General features: G+C 42.0%; 1 protein-coding gene across 1 annotated transcript in view; it reads left to right on the forward strand.

Moving 5' to 3' along the window:
* coro1ca (coronin, actin binding protein, 1Ca) overlaps positions 1–22,997 on the forward strand; it is a 105,065-nt gene that overhangs the window by 55,444 nt on the left and 26,624 nt on the right. The window lies entirely within an intron of this gene.

Raw genomic sequence — 22,997 nt, forward strand, 5'->3', positions numbered from 1 at the left:
ATACGTCTTTCTTGTGTTAGGCGCACATGGCTAATTTGCATACGTGCACAGGATTCGCTGGCTCCGCATGACAAATAATAAAACATATTTAATACTCTTTATCCGTCTATCTATCTATCAACGCATGGGTCTAGTTTTAATGTGATGTATTTTGTGTATGTCCAGTCAGACTTGTTGTCTCCCTTGTTCTGTGTGGTCTTGTAGGCTATACTGTGTGAGCCGAATCACCGTCCTAAATGAATTCACGACGTGTAGTTTGTTATTAATAAAGACTTGACTAGGCTATTTATCTATCGAGGCTATTAGTCCACAGTTATTCGCCAAAGGCGAAGTGAATAGTGGGGAATATCCGACGAGACCGAAGGTTTATTTGTTGTTATCAGCTGACATTTTGCGATGAAAACAATATAGAGTTTGAGATGTCAATCATGGGATATTGCCCAATATCCCGAGATAGCGAACCAATCAAATTGCGCCATCTTAGGAGGTTCACGTGTAGCATATAACTATATATAATATCTATGTATTTATCTATGAAACACATCCTTCCACACACACACAGTTCAAACACGTACTCTTATTTGACATTAGAACAGCCTAAATGTGGCATGCAACAGCATTTTCTGTTTTGGTAAACGCATTACTCCTCTCTGCACTGCAGCTGTTAAAGATGTAAATGTTAATAGAGACTTTGGTTTTAATTATTTTATGGCTGTATTTTATTTACATCTATTCGAATGATGGTGTGTATACGCAACAAAACGATTTTCTTTAAATGAGACTGTTGCATTTAATTTATTTTTTTGTTTGCAATGTGCATAGTTAAAAAGTTTGAGACTAATAAAAACAAGTTTAAAAAAAGCGTATTCAGGTTGTGTATAGCTAGTGTGTTTTTGAAAAGTAACTAAGTAAAGTAATTAGTAAAGTAACTAATTACTTTTGAAAATAAGTAATTAGAAAAGTAACTGGATTACTTTCTTGGATAAGTAATCAGTAACTAATTACTTTTTCCAAGTAACTTGACCAACACTGCTTGAGACACACACAAGATGAGAAGATATTTATGAGGCTATTAAGGAGATGCAGTCAAAGAGGGGGATTGATCTAACAAAGGTTGTCTCAGTCACTACAGATGGGGTACCTGTTTTGTTTACTTGAAATGTAGGCCTGGTGTACCGTTTTTGCTTACTTGAAATGTAGGCCTAATGCACTTTGTGTTTATTTGAAGTTTAGGCCTAGTGTTCCTGTTCTGCTTACTTGACATGTAAGCCTTATGCACTTTTTATGTTTACTTGAAATGCAGGCCTAATGTACCTGTTTTGTTTACTTGAAATGTTAATATGTGTTACTTTGTCTAACTTGTTTTTCATGGTTAAAAGAAAGCTATTTGGAAATAGAAAATAAATACATCTGAAATTATAAGGAAATATGCTGTGTTGATTGTATTTGAAAAAAGTAGGCTATTAGGACGTGGTAGGTGAGAGGTTTGGACCTTTCTTGGAAGGAATTTTTAGTAACTGGCCCTTGTTCAATTTTAATTGAAGACCCCTGATCTAGTTGGACACGCCCACCTGTGATGTCATAAGGGGCAGATTTACAAAACGGCTTGTAACTTCTAATCACACCATATCTGGTGGCATGTCATGGGACCTTTAAACACAGAACAAAAAGGAATCTTCGACATATGTTGTCTATCTACTACTCGCCTCAGGTGCGACCAGCTTTACATGATTGAAGCTCTGCCTTAACCGCGCTGGACTCGGACCAAGTGTTTGTTTAAATACAGCCGTAGAAATTATCTTGGTTTTGGTTGGAAATCTTCTGAATAAAGAAGGGCTAGCTTACTGTTGGCTAACTGCCAGCCTAGCTTTAATCTTGTGATTTGCTAACTCAAGTTTAATTTTAATCATGGAAGATGTCTAGTATTGTAATCTGTTAACAAGCCGGGGATTGACGCTGATTTTTTTTTTTAATTGACACTAACATTATAGATTTGTCAAATTATAGAAGGAAGAAGATATGATCACCTTGGTTTTCCAGTAGGCCAAGTTAGACATCCTCAATTCAGTGCAATGAATAATATGAGGTTTGACCACACATAGCCAGTGGAATACAAGCATTTATTTTGATAGATGAGCCACTGCAAAACCTTGTTGAAAAAACAACACTACTAAAACAATGAATTAAACAATCTACATGTGTCTAGGATAAATAGAGGCATAGTAATGTAGCTCCACCTGCCCTGAGTTCACGCACACTCCTGCGGCCAGGGGCATTCTTATTAAATCTGTCTCATCGGATTTTGAAAATAAAAAGCCATTGAATTTAAGCACTGAATATTACTGCATTGAAATATCGTATCTGGATTTTTTGCCTCTGAATTTAACTCTTTTCATTTTCAACAAATCATTTTCACCTTTTATTTTTCAACGTTCAAAAATTCTAAATCAAATATTCAACGTTCAAAAATTCAACTTAAAGGGATACTTCACCCATTCAGAACCGGCGTTCCATCATTATAAAATCTATTGTAACATAAAAATAAAAATTCCCTCAATCTAACTGTACGTCCACACCAGGAGCGACCAAAGCGTCAAAGACGCTTTGGTCGCTCACAAAGTTTCGCTGCGAATTTTTCTGTTCGCTTTGGTCGCTCAAGTCGCTCATGACGTACAATTCAATTATGCAGACGCATTTAAAGGAGCCGTATGCTTTGAGTAGGCCCTACAGACAGCCATATCAAAGAGTGAACTCTCCCATACACCTTGGCCATATTGCCGAAACGGTTTTGATTGTTGGATAAAGTGCTTCGACAACAAGTAGGACAGTGATTACCCCCAATATAAAAAAAATCCTAAAATGTAGGCTAATTACAACCGAGAACAAAAAGCCCTGCGTGCTGTAGTAGGCTAGTTAAAATATGTTTCACTGATCTGCATCTGCAAATCATGATCTGCACTCATTCGTCGCACTCAAAACAAATAGACATTGGCGCACATGGCTAATTTGCATACGTGCACAGGACTGGTTGGCTCCGCAAGGCAAATAATGGAACATATCTATCTATCTAGGCCTATCTGTCTGTCTATCTATCAACGCGTGTCTAGTTGTAATGTGATGTATTGTGTGTATGTCCAGTCAGTCTTGTTCTGTGTGGTCTTGTAGGCTACTGTCCTGTGTGGGCCGATCCACCTAAATGGATTCCCGACGATTTGTGTCGTTTGGTATTAATAAAGACTTGACTAGGCTATCTATCTATCTAGACTATTTAATTAACAATTATTCACCTCAGGCTCCGTGAATAGTAGGGAATAGAGGGATAAAAGACAAGAGATACAGTATATCCCTTGTCATTTATCCCTCGTCTTGTCGATTAGTTTGTTTATGTGACGATTTCACAAACTTTTTTGGTTTTGTTTTAGGCATGCTACACGCGATTGGTTGGTTAGATTGGTGGCATGGAGAGCAAATGAAAATGATTCCTGCTTAAATACGAACGTTCTAGATGTATAAATACTCCCGCTTGTCATCACTTGGTATCCAAACCACTATGGCGTTTCGATCTCTGAACTGAAAAAGGGTTGGTTCATACAACACCGGGTGCCCAGTTACAGCCGCGATTAATACTTCAGCCGACATTTTGTTCAGTGAGTGAATAAAGGTAGGTAGGAACCAATGTGCCTGCCGGTGTTCCCTGGGATCCACGCAAGCGAAGAGCGTCTATATTCCGATTGGCTGTCAGTGTTTGGCCGCTGAAGCGCGTCATAGTCATTTGCATAAAGTTAAAAAGTTTTCAACTTCTTTTTGACGCTCTGGTCGCTCAACTTTGGCCGCTGGTAGCGTTGGTCGCTTTGGTCGCTCTTGCCCATAGAAAGTGAATGACTTCCGGCGATTTGGACGCTCAATTCGCTTCTGGTGTCGACGTACAGTAACCCAGTCTTTTCTCCCGAGATGACGTCAAATGACGCGTTTGACGTCATCTCGGGAGAACTTTGCTTGCCTGCTAGAAGGGTCGAGGACTACAAATCACTGGTTCTGCAAATTTGTAAGCCCACCAATAAGGAATTAGGGGGGGGCGGGAGCTCACGTACGAGGTGTAAACACAATGACAGCCATTTTTATTCAGTGCTTAGCTCTAGAACTAGACCGACACAAACCTCTTACCATGGCAGAAGCAAATTTGCAATGGGAAACAGCCAAAGTGGATTTTGAAAATCTATTGTTGGATTCGGACAATCAGGGCTATTAGTACGAGCCAGAATACAGCCAGGAAGAATTGACACAAATAGAGGAGGAGGCTGGTGCGGCTGCTACTGAACAAGCGTTGCCTGTTGCTGAGGACGAGGAGCCGGAGCGAGCCGACTGCTCTGTTTGCCTAACAAAGTCCCTTTGCTGCAGCGAATTTCAGCGATGCAAGTTTCTTCTAGAATAAATGAATCTGGCGAGGACGGGGCCATGTGTGTAACCTTTCACCCTGGCTTAACGCCTCATTTGAACAAAAATATTTCCGGAACCAGAAAGTGATTTGGAAACGCCAGCCAAAGCCCGCCGGGAGAAACAGACATCTGAGCATAGAGTAAGTGTTTGTTTTTTTGCTAACACATTGGCTGCAATAGTTTTGAGTCCCGGGGAACGTGACAATGTAGTTATCCGAAAGTCACAGATCTTATTGGCAGAGCATAGGCTACGTTACGTTAGCTTGAAGTCTGTTTAATGCTGTATAGGCTACTCAAGGCATTATTTATCTTGCTTTGCTAATGTTGTGCTCTTTCTTTCTTAGATGGTATTGGCTTCCTGTGTTGTCCAGGCCATCGGAGCTAATAACCCAGCAAACGCATATGGGGTCAGAAGAGTCTCAGTAATAATGACTGTACAGAGAAGGTTTCACAAATATATTTTGTGATTTATATATGAATTACTCTCTTCTCACAAATGCATTTCAATGCACACACAAATCGATATCGGTATATATAAATGTAAAATGTATCCATAAATAAAAATAATTTTCACAAACACATTTCTGATCCACACACAACTGTACCTTGTTTTAAATAAATGTAATATAAATCCATAAATATATGAATTAAAAAGAACTTTGCAATTTTCATCAAAATGTATTTGGATGTTGTAACATTTATATACAAACTGTTAAACTTGAATTTACAAGACGCTTTTCATATGTGAACTTGTTTGCATTTGTGTGTGAACTGGTCTGTATTTATATGTGGATTTTTGAGACTCTCCTGACGTGGCTGGATTCACAAATGCATTTTTTTCAACAAGGAACTCTCTGTAGCCAATCAGATGCCTCCCTCGTTTTCAGCCAATCACATGATTGCAGTAACTGGGTTTTTACAATGTCGGTGCTGTTTACTACTGTAACGGCACCGACAATCCCAAAACCCAGTCGAAAATAGATGGAAAAAGTGTGTAGCTCAAAACGTGACGCAGCTTTTACTTCTTCGCCACCTAGAGATTGTTATGAACGATCATTCAAAAAACTCATGTTATTTCCCATAGACATTTGACCGAGGGAACTGGTAGGCTCGGAGGCTGGACTCAGAGGTCGGACCTGCAGTCATGTGAAGTCACCTTACACGTTTTATTTTCGTAAATAGTTCATATTATTTCATGAATAAAACTTCAAATTCATGTTGGTTGTTGTGATTTGTTTACTAACTCAAGTGCTGTTATACTAAAGTAGGCCTACTGTATAAGATAAACACTTATTTCAACTGGGGAGCAAAGGTTGAGCACAAATACTTGATATGCTAAGCTACCGTAATTAGCAAATGTTTTTATGCTGTACAGTAATACAAATGATGCGTTTGAAAAAACGAGGGCAGAAGTCTAAACTAGTCAACGTATCAGTGATTTAAATTTACATTTAGGGCATTTAGCAGACGCTTTTATCCAAAGCGACTTACAATAAGTACATTTGTCATAAGAAGTGCAACAATATATCGCTGTCGGTACAGTAAGGATGTTCATAGAACCAAGTGCAAGTACAACAATTGCTAGGCTAACCAATTCCCCGTGTTACAGCAATGATAGCAGCTACTGCAGTTGCTACACAGTTAAGTACTATAATACAATACAACACGATACAATACAATGTTGCTACACAACATTGCTACACAGATAAGTACTATAATACAATACAACACAATACAATGTACAATGGTGGCCAGAAGGGGGAGGGTGGCTAATCAGATTCGAGTTGGACTCTGAACAGGTGAGTCTTGAGCCTTTTTCGCAAGATAGTGAGCGACTCTGCGGTCCTGAGAACGGCAGGGACCTCGTTCCACCACTGAGGTCCCAAAACCGAGAAAAGTTGTGACTTTGCTGATCGACCTTTGCTAGCTCTTAGCGATGGCGGTACCAGACGTCCAGCTGCGGTAGTTGAGCGGAGGGATCGAGCTGGGGTGTGTGGCTTTACCAATGCTTGGAGGTAGGCAGGGGCAGTTCCATCGACTGCCTTGTATGCCAGTACCATCGTTTTAAATTTGATGCGAGCTACTACAGGGAGCCAGTGGAGGTCCCGGAAGAGGGGAGTCCCATGGGAGAACTTCGATAGGTCGAACACGAGGCGTGCTGCCGCATTCTGGATGCGCAGCAAGGGTTTAATCGCAGAGGCAGGAATTCCATCCAGGAGTGAGATGCAGTAGTCGAGGCGGGAGATGATCAGTGATTGGACTAGAAGCTGAGCTTCTTCCCTTGTGACGAAGGGCCGGATTTTGCGGATTTTGTAAAGTGCAAATCTGCAGGATCGGGCCACCACAGTGATGTTTGCGGTGCATCATAACTGATTGTCCAATACCACGCCGAGGTTTCTGGCAGTAGGAGAAGGAGATACAGTGATGTTCTCAACGGTGACCAGTAAGTCGATGTGTGGGCTATCTTTCCCTGGGATTAGGAGGAGCTCGGTTTTGTTGAGGTTAAGCCTCAGGTGATGGTGATGCGGTGATATGTTTACACAAAGTTTGCTCATGCTCACACTCGCGTTAGGACCATGGGTCCTTCCTCCTCCAAACAGAAACACGTGGCTGGTGCAGCGAGCGCAATGCACTGTGGTATTTGGAGGATTTCTTACTTTTGAGCCAGAGGGACACGTTCTGCCTCTTCTCAGGCTAGGATGAACCGATTTCAATTTTTTTTGCACATTTATAATGCATAGAATTATTTACTTCATATAACCTTCATATCTCCACCGGTGAAGAATCCCTTTAAATATTTTCAACGTCCCCAAATTCAACATGCCAAAGTCAGCTCCAAAATTCAATGTAAGAAATTCAGTGTTAACATCCAGGGACCTAAGGAAGAGCAATCGATCCTAGATGCTAAATCGCGGTCAAGCAAGGAGAGCGGGAATAAGAGGGGGTTTTTATGGGGAGGGAAGCAACGGTGGTGGACCATACTAAACATATAAAAATCCCTTCGGTCTGTAAAATGCTAATAAAATCAAATCTATTTATTAAGCACTTTTTTTTTTTTCTTTATCCCACCACCACCACCCCTCTCTGGAGGACAACTTTATTTTTATTCAACAAAATTTGATTTACAAAAGTAAGAAATAGGAGAGAATAATAATAATGATAATGATAATAATGAAAAAGAAGATAAAAAAGAGATTGAAGTGGCTCCGAACCCATATAACCAAGTGCGCAAGACACACACACACAAAAAAAAAAGTAAAATAACAGACACAAAGAAAGAAAAACACAGAAACAAGCTTTAACATACATACTGACAGACAGACACAGGGACGCACAGTCAGACAGGCAGACAGAGACAAATGGTGGAGAAATGTGGACTGGTAGTGGTCTGAAAGGAGGAGTATGGTGCTATGTGTGTAGGGTAGGTATATGCAAGTGTGTAGCTATAAGGTGTTGTTTGGGGAAAGGGAACGTGTGTGTGTGGGGGGGAACTAGAGAGAGTTAGGAGGGGAAGAGGGGGGGTGAGGGGGGGGCTTCGAATGTACATGGCTTACCTTAACTGTTGAATTTGTAGAAATGTTATGAGGGGATTCCAGATTTCTTTAAAGGCGGAGATATTGTTCTTTTTATATGCAGCAGTTTCTTCTGTCAGGATGAATTCTGTGATTAAGTTGGTCCAATGGTTGAAGTGGCAAGATGATTTAGATTTCCAGTTTTGAAAGACTATTTTCTTGGTGATAGCTAGAGAGACAAGGACTGGGGTTTTGTATTTTAAGGGGAAGGGGGAATCTGAGGTGTCTCCTAGGAGACAGAGTGCTGGAGACAGTGGGACTCTGCAGTCCAGGACCGAAGATAGTGTGTTAGTTACTGTGGTCCAGAGAGAGTGAACAGGTTGACAGAGCCAAGTTGCATGGAAATAGGTGTCAATGCTCCCCGAAGCGCACTGTGAGCAAGTGTCTGTGTCAGATAATCCCATTTTAAACATTTTACTCTGAGTGATGTGTGTTCTGTGGATAGTTTTATATTGTATGAGTTGTAAGTTAGTGTTGGTGGTCATAGTGAAGACGTTTCTGCAGATTTGGGTCCAGAAATCGGGGTCGGGAGACAGAGTTAAGTCGCCCTCCCATTTGTTTTTTCGGAAGCGTTATTGTGGGGCTAGATGAGGCGATGATTCTGTAGAGTTTTGATATAAGTTTTTTGGGGTTGTTGGGTATGTCCAGTAACTGTTCGCTGGTTTTGGAAGGTTGTAGGGTGTTGGTTAATTTAAATTTGCATTTGATTAGGGCTTTAAGCTGTTGGTAGTGGAGAAATTGGTCTGTCCCAATCCCACATTTTTGGATTATTGCTTTGAATTACATAAATTTGTGATTTTCAAAAACGTGATGGAGGTGGGTAATGCCCTTTTGCTGCCATTTGGGGAGATAGATCGGTGTATTGTGCAGACGGAAGTCCGGGTTGTGCCAGATGGGTGTATGCCTGCACGGTGCTAGTGATGATTTGGTGATTTTGTTGGCTTTCCACCAGGCTGTCAGAGTTGTGGATATTGTGATGTTATGGTAGAAGTCCAATTTTTTGATTGACTGTGGTAGAAAGGGGAGGTCTGTGATTGAGTTGGGGGAGCATAATTTTTGTTCAAGATCGAGCCATGGGTTGGAATGTGTCTGTTGTTGAGTCCATTTATATAGGTATTGTAATTGATTTGCCAGAAAATAGTGCATGAAATTGGGTGCTTCCAGTCCGCCTAAGTGTTTTGAGTTCTGGAGTGTTGAGAGTGCTATCCTTGGTTTTTTATCTTTCCAGTAAAAGTGGGTGGTGAGAGAGTCTAATTTCTTTAACCAATTGTCTGTTGGGGTTGTCGGTAACATTGAGAATAGGTAATTAATCTGGGGGAGGGTTTTCATTTTGACTGTATTAATTCGGCCTATGAGTGTGAGTGGTAGCTTGTTCCATCGTTTATAATCATCTTCTATTTTCTTGATGAGTGGGGCATAGTTGAGGTTGAATAGCTCTGACAGCCTGGGGGAAATTGTGATACCTAGGTATTTTATGTTGCCTGTGGTGAGGGGGAGGGAAGGGTCGTGGGCTACAGAGTTCTCACCGTCTCCAGATAGCGGGAGTATGGTTGATTTGTTCCAGTTGATTGTATAGTGAGAGTCTTTTGAGAAATTGTTAATGATGTTGAAGGTTTCATTGAGTGAGGGATGGGGTTTGTAGGTATAATAATAGATCATCTGCATATAGGCTAATTTTGTGTTGAGAGTTGTTGATTTGTATTCCTTTAATTTTACTGTTTTGACGTATCGCTGCTGCAAGTGGTTCGATAAATATGGCAAAGAGGGATGGAGAGAGTGGGCATCCTTGTCTGGTTCCTTGGTGTAGAGTGAAGCTTGGTGAAGTGATCCCATTTGTGACAATTGTAGCCCTTGGAGAAGTGTATAGTGTTGTTATCCATTGGATGAACGACTCTCCAAAACCAAATTTACGGAGGGTGGAAAATAAAAATGTCCAATTGACCTTGTCGAATGCTTTCTCTGCGTCTAGTGATACTATGATAGTTTTTTGTTTTTGTCCTTGTGCAATGCTGATGAGGTTGAAAAGTCTACGGATATTGTCTGAAGCATGTCTATTCTTGATGAAGCCTGTCTGGTCTGGATGGATTAGTGCTTGCATAACTGTTTCAATCCTAGTTGATAATGTCTTTGTGCTAATTTTTAAGTCTGTGTTTATTAACGACAGTGGGCGGTAACTAGAGGGATGTGTTGGGTCCTTGTTTGGTTTTAGAAATACTGTGATAAGGGCTGTGTTCATATGTGTGGGAATGTTAGATGTGGTTTGGATTTCTGCAAGTAATCTGTTGAAGAGTGGTGAAAAGATGTCCCAAAAGTGTTTGTAAAATTCTGCCGGTAAGCCGTCGGGTCCTGGTGATTTGTCGTTTGGCATGCTATGTATGGTTTTGACGAGTTCTTCAGGGGTGATGGGTTGTTCTAAAGAGTTTGATTCGTCTATGGTTAGTGAGGGAAGGTCCAGATTGTTAAGGAAGGAGTCAATTTCAAATTGTGAAGGTTGGGAGCCGGGAGATTTTAAACTGCTGTAGAACTGGTGAAAAGTGTTATTAATTTCTTGAGGGTCCTGAGTAGGTTTGCCTGATGTGTCGAGAATAGATGGGATGAGTGATTTGTCTCTTTTGTATTGTAGCATGTTTGCCACATATTTACCTGCTTTATTGCTGAGGTGAGACTGATCATATTTGAGTTGTTGTATACAGAACTGTGTTTTTGTGTATGATACTATCCAATTGAGTTTTAAGTTGTTTGAGTTCGATTTGTGTTTCTTCAGATGGAGAGGTAGACTGTTGGTTGCTTAGCTGTTTTATTTTTCGTTCAAGAGTATTTTCTAGTTGTTGTTGCTGTTTTTTTTTGTGTGATGAATATAATATGATTATGCCTCTCATAACTGCCTTGCCTGTTTCCCAAAGTGTTGATGGTGAGATATCTGGAGATTCGTTCATCTCCAGAAAGGCTGCCCACTCTCTCTTTATCAGGGAGGTGAAATTGAGGTCCTCTAGGAGAGAGGTGTTGAAACGCCATCTTGTTGAAGTTTTCTTTTGTACTGGAGTGTTTAATGTTAAGGAATAAGGATACAAGGGCATGATCACTGATAATAATTGAATGGATAATGTTTTCTGAGATCTGTTGGATTAGGGAGTTGCTAACGAGGAAAAAAACAATTCTAGAAGACGATCGGTGGGCTGAGGAGATATGGAAATATTCTCTTAGTGACGGGTTCGTTGCTCTCCAGCTATCACCAAGGCCATAGTCAGTCATATATTGTTTAATTACATCTGATGAATGACAAATTTGCGTGTAACTGTGGTGGTGTGTGCGGTCAAGTAACGGGTTGAGAACGGTGTTGAAATCTCCGGCTACAATGAGGTTTGTGGAATTGTACAGCAGAGAAAAGAGGTTATGATAAAAAAGTGGGTCATCATTATTGGGAGCGTAAATGTTCGCGAGTGTAAAAGTTAACTGATTGATTGATATATTAATGATAATAAATCTTTCTTCTGGGTCTATGATGCATGAGTTGAGGGTAAAACTGATGTTTTTGTTTATTAAGATGGAGACGCCTCTTTGCTTGCTGTTAAATGTGGATGAGAAGATTTTGTTGAATTGTTTGCAATAGAGGTTCTGTGATTCTTTATTTGTTAAAGATCCCATGCCATGCTATTTATGGATACTTTAATATAGGTATTAGTTGGCTACAAACACAGTATTCAAAGACGTCCCCGAAATTCAGCCGTGGTGCAGAGTTACAGCCACTCCAAACCAGTCGCACATTGAGCTTCCCCCAAACGCGCTGTTTCGGTGGGCGTGTCAAGGCAGGTCAAGGAGGGGGGTGGGGGTGTGGCCCTGAGCAGCTTGTAGCAACAGTACAATGCGCTCTGGTTACGGTGGGCGTGTCAAGGCAGGTCAAGGAGGGGGGTGGGGGTGTGGCCCTGAGCAGCTTGTAGCCACAGTACCATGCGCTCGCCGCTCTGTTGACGGTGGATGTATCGCAATGGCTCGTAGAAACCCATATTATGCATAGATATCTATATAATATAATATAATATATGATGTATATTATCACCTGGCCCTGCATGCGCTCTGTTTACGGTGGATGTATCGCAATGGCTCTTATAAACCCATATTATACATATCTATATCATATAATCTATAATATATATTATCACCTGGCCCTGAGCACCTTGTAGCCACGGTACCATGCGCTCTGTTTACGGTGGATGTATCGCAATGGCTCTTAGAAACCCATTTTATACATCTATATCATAATATATATTATCACGGCCAAAAGCTGTGTGAGCCTCCAGACGATCAAACGACCGCGTCTTCTTCAGATTGATGTGGAAGTGGAAGAACCAGAGACGTCGGAGAACCCGACGAAGTCCTTTGCGATTCATTATATCGTCCGCACACAGGTTTTGGCCGTGATAATATGTATTATTTGATATAGATATCTATGTATTATATGATATTATTTAGATGTAGAGCCCCAGGACTGTAACGCTGCTGGAGTTGTTATTAGGATCTAAACAACACGTCGGACTCTCGTCTCTGGTATTTCTACAACGAGACTCGTAGTGGGGGTTATCTCAGCCATGGTTGAGAATGAATTGGGGGAAAGGAACTTTGGCTTTGACTCCCTGAAGTACATGAACCACGACATGGAGGAGAAGGGGATTGTTGGCCGCGAATGTATCCCGCTTGAGCCCTGCTTCCCGCCGCCTCGGCAGCGGTCAGCGCTAATCACCGCCTCCTGAAGCGGTGGTCCATCGGCAGCGAGGCTCCGGCGGGAGACGACCGCGGTCAACAATCCCTTTCTCCTCCATGTTGTGGTTCATGCCTACTTCAGGGAGTCAAAGCCAATGTTCCTTTCCCCCAATTCATTCTCAACCATGGCTGAGATAACCCCCACTACGAGTCTCGTTGTAGAAATACCAGAGACGAGAGTCCGACGTGTTATGCGCCATCACACCAACAGCAGAACGGTTATCCAAATAACAAGGAAGTGTACAACACTTGCGTTACAGTCCTGGAGCTCTATATCTAAATAATATCATATAATACATAGATATCTATATAAAATAATACATATTATCACGGCCAAAAGCTGTGTGCACGTCCAGACGATATAATGAATCACAAAGGACTTCGTCGGGTTCTCCGACGTCTCTGGTTCTTCCACTTCCACATCAATCTGTAGTAGACAGAACCGCGCGCTGCCTGCTGCCGGCGCAAGGCACCACCGCCCGGCTGCCCGCTGCCGGGCGGTGGTGATTCGCGGCGGTGGTGCCTCGCGCCGCGGCAACCGGCGGCAGGCAGCATGTCGCAGTTCATGTACTTCGATGTCGTTCTGCCATTGCATTAAAAATTCTGTAACTAGCCTGTTACTACGAACTAAGCAACTACCATACACGTATTAGCATTTAGCACTAGCTCAATCACGACTCCTTCAGAATTCTTGTGGGTGGTTACGAACCAACCAAGTGGGCAGGGCCATGAATAATAGTTTGACAACGCTACGTCACAGTGTCACCTTATCCAGATTGGCTCATTTCTTCTGCCTTTTTCCTTTCATTGCCTATTGCATTCAGCAGACACACTGCATAGATTTCAAACTTACCACAGCTCACAAACTTATTCAGACCTATGTTATTTAACAAACAACAGGAAAAATGTGATTTTAATGGCATGGGCTCTTTAAGTGAGTTTCTTGTAAGAAGCAAATATCTGCCTTTAATTTAATGAGGTGGTTAATGATTTGGATTCTCTTAGAGGTGGTGTGAAAGCCACGTAAATTCCATGTAATCATGTTAAGTGTTTGCATGATCGTATGTATGCAGTATGTTGTATGTGTTTATTTGTACCAACAATATGTACCCATGAAATATAGAGGGGGGAAGGAGGGGAGGGAAAAGGAACAAATAGAGGTGAGAGGAAAAGGAGGATTGAGGTGTGTGTGTGAGGTGGATGTTGGGTGTGTAAGAGTGGATGAGTTACATGTATAATACGGGTGGGCACAGGTTTCAGGCAAGATGTTAAGTATATACCACTTACTGAATGATTTTTCCATGGTTGTCTCAAACAGGCACAGAACATAGATAGACAGGACACATATACAAACGCTATAGTATAAACACAGAACATAGATAGACAGGACACACATACAAACGCAATTGTGTAAACACTGAACATAGAAAGACAGGACACATACAAACGCAATAGTGTAAACACTGAACATGGATAGACAGGACACACTAATAAACACAATAGTGTCAACACTGAACATAGATGGACAGTACACATATACAAATACCAATGATAGAAGTTTTGAGAATGTTCGAAAGAGGGAGAGAGAGTAGAGAGGTACATAGGGAAAGACAGAGAATATTTGACACAATGCCAGCGGTGCTAGGAGGGTATGGTATAGTGAAGGACGACGTCGGGGTGGAAATCAGAGTTCTAATGTAGCTGTTGGCGTGGCAAGTAGATGAATTGACATAATATATCCATGTGGCTAGGCGGAATGCAGAGTATGAAGCAGTGTTTGGATGAGGAATGACATAGAATCAGGTTACAGCCAGGTAGTAACTTTTGGATCGCGGTAAAGTGTTCCATTCACATAGAGTTTGTCTACCGACAACGTAGCTCGCTTTCCCTCGTCACGAAGCTGCTTCATTATCTGCACTAGTGTCCTTCTGCGATCTTGAATAGTTTTGGGAAACTGATCGTACATCCCAAAAGCAGTACCCATAGTTGTTTCCCTCTGCTTTTAACGATTTCTTTTTGCTTGAAGTGTTCGAATTTTGCTATTATTGGCGGTGGCTTGTTAGGGTTTTTTGACGGGAGGCGGTGGACTCGGTGAAAAGTTATCTCTTTAACTGCTGCGGCGGAGAGTTTAGAGGGAGTCCTGCATGAAATATTTTAATGACATTTCTGGATCGTCGGTGTGTTTTGTGGAGGTAGATTGATACCAGAAAATATGAGGTTATCGCGCATGCTGCGGCACTGGATGTCCAATATGGTTTCTTGCATTATTTTGTTGTCGTTGGTGAGTTTTGTGACTTGTGTGGAGAGGTCTGATACAGTGCCTTGGAGTTGGTTATTTTCGTGCATCAGTCTCGATTTGGGACTGGGAGAACTCAAGGCTAGATTTTAAATCTCGGAAGTCTGCATGAAGTAGTTCGAGTATGGAAAGTTTGGAGTTTATGGATGCGAGTAAACTGACCTCAACTGTAATAGTTTCCTCGTCTGTTTCAGTGGATGAATCCCGTTTGCGTATTTTGTTGTTTGGTTGTGTCATGATGTCCGGGTTGTAGAAATAGCTGTCGATGAAGGTGAATAGGTAGTCCGTTGTCCAAGGTTGGTTATCCAGTGTTTACGAAAGTTTTTTTTGATGAATGAAGTTTGAAAACTAATCCGGTATGTTTATGTTTGCCTTCAGCGTGCTGCCATTTTGGATCTCCCCCACGTCTCGCGATAGTCTCAGAGCATCCCGCCTCCACCTTATTAAGCACATTTAATAACAAGGTGAAGGGGTGGGGACTCTTATGTATTATTTATGTTTTTGTTATGATGCAGTAGGAAATAAACTATGAAATAAACGATGAACTAATGCCATGTGTGTGTGTGTGATTGCAGTGACTCAGCTGGATTTGCATGCAGCATAAATTTGGCTCCTTAATCGACTACAATTACACCTTGTAATTGTAGTGGATTAAGGAGACCAATTTATTAGGGCACCAATTTGGGGAGATCCAAGGTCCCTTTGCCTAAGTTTGGTGTGATGCTGGGGCAATCTGAAGCCCGCTGCGTTTGCTGTAACGCCTCGTGCCCACTGCACCGTCCGTTGACGGATCCCCATTGACTTTGAATGAGTACGGACGCGCAATGCATTGTGGAGCCTTCGGCGAAAATGTTTCCGTTTTTCGGCAGCGATGGATCCGTCATCCAATCAGATCGCGTATGCAAATTTATGCACTGTGACACTACTCGGGCTCTGACGACCTTGGAAAGCTCACCCATCCGTCAGCCACACCTTCCAACGTCCTTTGACTGACAGTGCAGAGGGCACGAGGCGTAAGAGTCCATATAGAACTATCTGAAGTGGTAATCAAATCAAATCAAATTTATGTCATTTTGTTGATTGAACAACAAAACGAGAAGGCGTTTCTCAGGGATCAAGATCAAGTACACATACATAACAAACAAACGTCCCAATAATGAATAAATAAATAATAAATAAAGTCCAGTGAGAAGATTTAGGATGCTGGTGCATTGAGCATCCTGACAGCTTGAGGCAGGAAGCTGTTCCGCAGCCTGGTGGTGGAGCATCTTAAGCTGCGATAGCGCTTCTTGGAGGGTAGGAGCTGAAAGAAGTTGTTCAGAGGATTAGAGGGGTCTCTCACTATTTTCTGGGCTCTATTCCTGCAGCGGCTTAGGAATATGTCCTGGACAGAGGGAAGAGAGGCTCCAATGACCTTTTCCGCTGATCTCACCACTCTTTGCAGGGCCTTTTTGTCCGCCGCACTGCAGCTGGAGAACCAGGTAGAGACGTCAGCACGCTCTCCACTGCCCCCCTGTAGAATGTGGTGAGGATACTGGTAGGTAGTGAGGCCTGATGGAGTTTCCTCAGGAAGTACAATCTCTGTTGGGCTCGCTTCACTAGCCCAGTGGTGTTTTTGGACCAGGAAAGGTTGTCAGAGATCTGTACTCCCAGGAACTTGATGTTCTCCACCTTTTCCACACGATTATTGATGCAGAGGGGTGTGTGCTTAGGTTGTGATCTACGGAAGTCCACGATCATTTCCTTGGTCTTTTCCGCATTGAGCACCAGGTTGTTGTCTCTGCACCACTCTAGAACAGATTGACCTCCTCTCTGTAACAGGATTCCTCATTCCCATGAATGAGACCCACGACTGTAGTGTCATCTGCAAACTTTACAATTGTGTTGTTCTTGTGCCTTGGCACACAGCCATGGGTCAGCAGCGTGTACAGCAGAGGACTGAGCACACATCCCTTGGGGGATCCTGTACTCAGTGTGATGGATTTGGAGATTTTTTTCCCAACACGAACTGACTGTGGTCGCTCCAACAGGAAATCCAGTATCCAGTTACAGAGGGTGGGGTTTAGGCCCAGGAGGAGAAGTTTATCCATCAGTCTCTGCGGCAAGATGGTGTTAAATGCAGGGCTGAAGTCAACATACAGAATTCTAGGATAGGTGTCTCTCTGTTCTAGATGGGTAAGTACTGTATGCAGGGTGGTGGATATTGCATCCTCTGTGGAGCGGTTTGAGCGGTAGGCATACTGATGTGGATCCAGTGATGCAGGTAGGCTGGATATGATGTGTGGTTTGATTAACCGTTCAAAACAAGGTTAATGAAATTGATTTCTGTTTCGTTCTCTTTGGCAACACCCTTTGGCGATAAGTGGTAATTGTTCAGATAGGCACCAACTGTGGATCGACACTGACACCCAGAGCGTTACATTATTGATCATTCTGCAAATGCATGCCTTCATCAGTTATGACCCAAGTATTTTCCAATAGAGACCTTGCTGATTGGGACACAAGCACGCACACACAGACACACGCTAAGGTTTTTCAAGATTCCTTTTTTTCATTCCTTTAAATCCTCTCCCCAAGCTGGTTTGCTTGGGGCATTTTTGGTTGGCTTTTGAGCCAATCAGAATCAAGGACCTGAACTATCTTTTTTTATAATGAGCATTATATATGGCTCTTAGTTGCCACACACTCATTTTGAGAAGCAGTTTCAGTGGGAAATGGAGCCATGTAGCCGGCCAGCTTGTATGGAAGCATATATGTAGCAAAATTCAAATGGCAATGCAATTTGCAATTACATTATGCAATTGACAATTCATTATGCAATTTTATAATGTAATTTGTAAATACGTTATTCAAAGTGTATTTTAATATGCAAAGTGACAATGCAATCCTCAATTAAATTTGCAAAAATTATAACAATAAAAATAGAATAACATTTTGTCAAATTATTTGAGTTCCCTATTCAAATTGAAATTCCCGTGATTGCAATCCACTTCGCCACGCTCCGTGTGTTGGGATATTCAAATGACATTTCAATCCGCAAAATGAACGCTTTGCAAAACGTTTTCCAAAACGTAATCCAAAACATTTTCCAAAAAGTCAATATGCAAAGTGTCAAACGTATCAGCCAATCAGCGTCTGGGCGGAAACTACTTCACTTGCTCGTAATTTCCTTGTTCACGTTCACTTCTAGTTCGTATGTGTCAGGTCCATGGTCACCAATGGAGATACGGTCCGAAGTTTAGCCGATGATGTGGAGAACAATCGTGTTGAAGACACAGATGCAGTAGATAGAGTGTGTGTTCTGGGAGATAGGATAGAAGACTTATCCTCACTGGTACATTTTGACGCCAGTGTGGTAAACACAAAGATTTCCCAAGCGCTACAGGCACTGCGAAACATAGGGTCGGGAGACCCACCGTGGAGATACCCTTAGAGGCAATAGAAAGTGACGTAGTTCCCGCCCCGACGCTGATGGCTGATACGTTTGCTGATACGTTTGCCACTTTGCATATTGACTTTTTGGAAAACGTTTTGGATTACGTTTTGGAAAACGTTTTGCCAAGTCTTTTGCAAAGCGTTCGTTTTGCGGATTGGAATGTCCTTTGAATATCGCAACACACGGAGCGTGGCGAAGTGGATTGCAATCACGGGGACGCTATAGCTTTTCAATTTGAATAAAGGAACTCAAAGAATTTGACAAAATGTTATTCAATTTTTATTGTTAAAACTTTTGCAAATTTAATTGAGGATTGCATTGTCACTTTGCATATTAAAATACACTTTGAATAACGTATTTACAAATTACATTATGAAATTGCATAATGCATTGTCAATTGCATAACATAATTACTTATTGAATTGCAAATTGCATTGCCATTTGAATTTTGCTACATATATGCTTCCATAAGCTTGAGAACAGCAAAAGCATTGTATTTCATGTTTTTTCTCAATATACTGCATGTATGCATATAGTTTGAGAGCACTGGTGTAGTCCAGGGTATACGCGGGTATACGGCGTATACCCACTTATTTTTCGGTCATCATTGCGTATACCCACTTCTAAAACCCCCTGATGCGCACCATTCAGTAGTAGGCCTATCTGCAAGCCAAATTGCCCACTTTTTTTCCTTCACACCAAACGCGACGGGGCGACAAGATCCCATACAAGTGAACATAGAGACGCGTATCGGGCGAATTTTTCGCGAGAGAAAACCGGCGACAAGTTTTGATTTGTCGCGCCACACTTTCGCCGTGCACAGGCAAGCACGTTCATGAGGATTTGTGCAGCGACAAATTCGCTCGAGTTGAAATATTTCAATTTTGACGCGAATTTCGCATGATGACAGCCAATCAGCGTTCAACAGCGTGGCCACTGAGTGACATATGTAACGTAACCGCCAATCAGCGTTCAACCGTCAAACTCAGTGCAGTGCAGTCCGGGGTGCAGCATGGAGGAGAAAGTGATTGTTGCCGTTTGCGACTCCCGAAGTTCTATATATAATAGTATATAATATAATATAATTGTATATGTATTATCACGGCCAAAAGCTCTGTGCGGCAAGACCCTCGCTGCTCTGCCTCTTATTGGCTAATACTCGCTGCCTTTACTGATCGATTGTTGAATAATTTGAATGATAATGTTCAATCATCATATGATATTTATATATATATCTAACGAGATGATTGATGTGGAAGAGAATGATGTGCGTTTTTTTTAATCTAAGGTGAAATATGAACAAGGATGCATTGTCAAATTCAGATCTGAAGTATTTTATTTAAATAAATGTTCCAAAAATGAGACCTGAGCTGGATGACGTATAGTCCATGCGACGACCATGGACATAATAAAGGCGCCGAGCCTTCGTTCCCATTAAACGGTAAACATGGCGTCAAGCGGTTCAACTTTTGGTTCACGTTGGTCCCATAGAGAAGTCGAGTGTCTGTTAGCCATTTGGGCAGACGATGCGATTCAGGCACAGTTGGAGAAGACCCTCAAAAATTCAGATGTATTTGGGAGAATCCGCGAATCAATGACTTTATTATGGTCCATGCAGCGGACACTTGGTGATGACGTGATGACGTATGTACAAGAGCCTAACGTGGCCAGGCCACAGTTGCGATGGCCCGATTGCCTAGTGTGAGCGCAGGCCAGAGAACATTGGGGCCAGTTGAGCACGGTTAGGTGTGAAAACGGCCAACGGCCACGGCCAGATGGCCTAGTGCGAGTGCACCCTGACATTCCAGGAATAAGGAATAGTTCACTCAAAATTCCTAGTTGTCTGTCACTAGTCTGTGGGCCATTATTGGTTTAGTAATTTCATAATCCTTCCTCCCTGAGATCGAGCAGCAAAAATTATGTGAAAAAGAGCAAATACTACTGAAGGATTTTGGGGTTAACTAAATAGAGTAGTCTCACATGTCACTGTTTCTAAAACAGGGCGTTTTTCTGGGCTGCGTTAAAAAAGGGCAAACATTTAGACTAGTATACCCACTTCTCCAGGGACCACTACACCACTGTTTGAGAGTACCGTCATTTTCGGACTATAAGCCGCGCCTTTTTTCCCATTTTGCGATTCTGCGGCTTATGTAACGGTGCGGCTAATCTTTCAATTTTATAGCTAACGGCCACTAGGGGGCCTCCTAAATCTATGGATTTCTAAGCGGCGGGCTCCAGTGCAACTTATATATGTAAACATCATTAAATTTAGCTGCTGCGGCTTATACTCCGGTGCGCCTTATAGTGCAGAAAATACGGTACATACTTTTACCTTTCTAGCTAGCTAATTCATGCAAATATTAACCGCCTAACTTTTTAATTTTCCATGATTAATCTACAAAATAAATCTGTCTGTTACATAATTTATGGTTTAAATGTCTTCGATAGAGTTTGTTGCTGCTAGGGCTCTGCATGCACAGCGAGCAGCGACCAATCACTGATCATGTTGATCAGTTTATGATCAGACAACAAAAGCAGTCATAGAACAAAACTTCAAAATGAGCCAGCAATAAAGATGAATGGACATCAGTTGAATTGAATTGTTTTGGTTATAGAAAAGACGGCTTGGATGACTTTGACAGTGTTGCAACATACGAGAAGAGTTCTTAATGGATCTATGCCGATGAACTCTGCTTTCCAGTTCTTTATTTTTCCTTCTTTTATTTTTCCTTTTTTTAATTGACAGTATTGATATGGACCAATAACCCCTACTGGGAAATTGACATTTACATTTTACATTTAGGGCATTTAGCAGACTTTTACCCAAAGCGACTTACAACGGTTAATTCACAAATTGACACACCGACAACGCAGTCCACCAGGAAAGGCGACAGCCAGCTCGTCAGGAGCAGTTAGGGTTAAGTGTAATGCTCAGGGACACCTCGACACTCGAGGTGGAGGAAGAGCCAGGGATCGAACTAGCAACCTTCCGGTTACCAGTTAACCTGCTCTACCTCCTGAGCTGAACACATTGAATTTGATCTTTTGGCATGAATGAGACCTCCCTTGTGGCCGTCGGGTGACTTAAGGTATATGCCTGCTATATCACTTTCTCTTCTGCTTAAGAGAAGCCCTGTGACAGTCAGTTCAATACAAAGACAACCACTCACCAGTCACTGCATGCATCGTGCTGTATACTGTGAATGATGGCTGACAGAAGCTGTTCTGCATCCGGGTTTGTACTTTGCAAGTCTTTGGGAGTGTTGAAATGTTAGTTATTGTGTAAGTTGCATTGTTCTTTTGGTCATTGTTTAGTAATTACTCTTGAAAGTATTTGTCATCAGGGTTTATTATGTGTTATGGGTAAGTTTTCCAAACAAACATCCAATGATGCATTCTGATATACAAGCCCTATAGCTGGCTGAGGCTGTAATGTATTGTGGCGATGGTTGCTAACTGACATGGCTCCTAAGCCAGGCTTGATAACTTTTGAAGGAGAAACAGGAAATGGATCCTGGAAAACAGGCTGAGTCATTTCCTGGCCGTCTGGACTCCACATCATCCTCTGGTGTTTGTTTTGACCGGAAGGAGTGGCGCTTGTTTTTCACATCATAGCCATTGTAAATGATCACTTTAATCTAAATACTTTACACTCACTATGGATCTTATCGATACCTCTCCATTACCTATCATTACTATGAGAAACTAGTCTACCTCCTCAAATGAACCACTTCATAGTTTCACGCTTTATGTTGATTCTGCTTGTACTGTCTATATTTTAAAGAAGGTACTTCTTCCCTGAAGACCCAAGCATTGTATCTTGGTAGCCTCATTGTTGCTTTATTATTCAATACATGGATGTTTGTATAGGATTCATCAGGTTCAACAACCATGTATACCGGTAATAGGTGACAAAGTCCACAGAGTTATTAGCGGAAATGCCATGGTTGTGGTTTTGGGCCCGGCTGTGGGCAGGGAGAGCATTAAACTTTAAATAGGGACACGGTGACATCATCTCCCTGAGTCCCTGACCCTGTGTTGTGGCTCCAGAACAGAGCACAGGGTGTGTCTCGTACTTGCGACTCCACCATTGTTTTCAGGAGGGAGAGCAACGCTGTGTGTGTGTGTGTGTGTGTGTGTGTGTGTGTGTGTTAGAGATGCGCGGTTGGCGGATACAGCCGCGGCTCAACCGCAGATAGGGCGGATGACGCGACAAAAAAATTATATTTAATTAAATTCGGGCGGGTGGCGGTTAAACCGATCAAAATAAAAATATTTATTCTTCTTTTTATTCTTATATGCATAACATCTTCAGGCGGTGAATTATATTTCATAATTCACTGTTATTTATTCTTCTTTTTATTCTTATACATAACATCTTCAGGCGGTTAATTATATTTCATAATTCACTGTTGCTAAGCAGATCGCTGTCAAGGAATGTGGATCTTTTTTGTTGTGGTAACTTGTCAACCCCAGCGTCTTCGGTTGCTAAGCGACGT

This window comes from Gadus morhua, chromosome 13 (assembly GCF_902167405.1).
Source record: "Gadus morhua chromosome 13, gadMor3.0, whole genome shotgun sequence".
Lineage (NCBI taxonomy): Eukaryota > Metazoa > Chordata > Actinopteri > Gadiformes > Gadidae > Gadus > Gadus morhua.